This window comes from Myotis davidii, unplaced genomic scaffold (genome assembly GCF_000327345.1).
Source record: "Myotis davidii unplaced genomic scaffold, ASM32734v1 scaffold44, whole genome shotgun sequence".
Classification (NCBI taxonomy): Eukaryota; Metazoa; Chordata; class Mammalia; order Chiroptera; family Vespertilionidae; genus Myotis; species Myotis davidii.
The window spans coordinates 12872135-12873931 of NW_006299705.1; the positions used below are offsets into that span (position 1 = coordinate 12872135).

At 50.1% G+C, this 1797-nt stretch overlaps 1 protein-coding gene across 2 annotated transcripts in view; it reads left to right on the forward strand.

The window, feature by feature from the left end:
• POLR3G (polymerase (RNA) III (DNA directed) polypeptide G (32kD)) overlaps nt 1–124 on the forward strand; it is a 45069-nt gene extending 44945 nt beyond the window's left edge. For both annotated transcript variants that reach the window (XM_006775527.2, XM_015571638.1), the window contains exon 10: nt 113–124. The gene's annotated coding sequence lies outside the window, so the exon portion shown is untranslated. The remainder of the gene's footprint in view (nt 1–112) is intronic.
• Nucleotides 125–1797: the final 1673 nt, after the last annotated feature.

Genomic DNA, 1797 nt, shown 5'->3' on the forward strand with positions numbered 1-1797 from the left:
GATAACTAATATTATATATTAAGTAAATTATTTCACCTATTCCTCCAGGTGCTACATTATTTATTACCTACCATTCACTGGGACTTCTGACAACTACCAAAAAAAAAGAAAGCTTCCCACATTTTGCATCTCAAAAGCAATTTTGAAGGCCTGATCAATTCTTTCAAGGAATTTGAACAAGTAACAAAGTGATTCATCTTGTTTTAGCACCATAATAAATTAGGGATGCTTTAATATTCAAAAAGCTGCAAGAATATCTCACTTTCACCTTAAATAATTATTTTATTTCCACTTATTTAATCAAGTATTTTCGATCCTGTGTCTTTAATCTAGGGAATGCCTGTGAATCCTGTGATTCATAGGCACATTTTATATGTATGCATATTTTTCTAGGGAAAGTATTTATGATTTTCGTATTTTCAAAAGGTGTCCATGACTTTAAAAAGTTAATAACCACTTAATATACCACAGCTTAAACATGGCTATACTGTCCCAGTTTTGCCACCCGTTAGAATTTTTCTATCTCATACTTTGTACCCCACAATGGCTTAGTACATACAGCTAAAAGTCACTGAGCAATGCCCCAAAACCATTTTAGATATTTATATCAACCTCTGTCCATGATATATCTATACTAATAGAGGTAGGTGCAAATTGTCTGGGACACCGGCACAATAACAGTAACAACCAAACAGCAGGCAGCATGGGGGACCAGGCCTCTGGGGGGGGCAGTTGGGAGTGACCAGGCTGGGGGGTGGGGGCAGTTGGGGGTTAACTAGGCCTGCGGGGGTTGGGGAGGGGGCACTGAGGCACGACCAGGCCAGCAGAGGGGAGGGCAGACAGTTGGGGGAGACCAGGCCAGCAGGGGGACGGGGAGGGCAGTTAGGGGCGATCAGGTTGGCAGGCAGGTGGTTGGGGGTGATCAGGCAGGCAGGCAGGTAAGCAGTTAGGAGCCAGCCTGCTAGATTGTGAGAGGGACGTCCAACTGCCCGGTTGGCCCCAATTCCTGCAGTCAGACATCCCCCGAGGGGCCCTGCATTGGAGAGGGTGCAGGCTGGGCTGAGACCCCCATTGCCCCACCCCCGTAATCCGTGCACCGGGCCTGTAATGGTAAAATATTTGAAGACTGAACTTTATCTGTATCACTATCTCTTAACTCCCCCTGGCAGGAGATGCAGGCAGCAGAACACCACCCGCTGGCATTGTTTCTGAATCATCAAGGACTGGCCGAGAAGCTAGACTTTGGCCGGGCGGACGACCATCTGAGCAGCTGTAGAGAGATTAGCAGGGACACAGTCCTCGGTCCTCTGACTCGCTTCTCTTCACTGGTCTTCATTCTCTCTGGGCGAGAAAAAGGCACGGATCTCCCCTCCGGGAGAGGACGCCAAGCCAGCCTGTCCGCAGGTTGCGAGCAGCCACAAACCCGTCACCGGCTGCGACAGCCCGGCCTGCAGGGGACCAGGGAGCTCAGCACCGGGGCAGCAGCGCCAATTCCGTGTTTAAAAACTTAACTTCCCTCCCTCCCCAGCCCACACGTGTAGCTTTTCCTTTCCGTGTCATTCCCTGCGACGATTCAACCCCAGCTGTCCATGTCACACACCATGACACTTGGGCGACGGTGACAAGATGCCGTCAGCGAATATGCAATACAGACACCAAGTGGTGGGAGAAAGCGTGTTTGGGGCGAAAACTGCGTCGATCCGGCACGCAGAACTCCTTCCCCGGGGCCTCAGTTTCCCCAACAATGTGCCGCGGGGCTTTGGTGGGGGCTGGTCTCCCCGGTCTCCACTTCAGTCC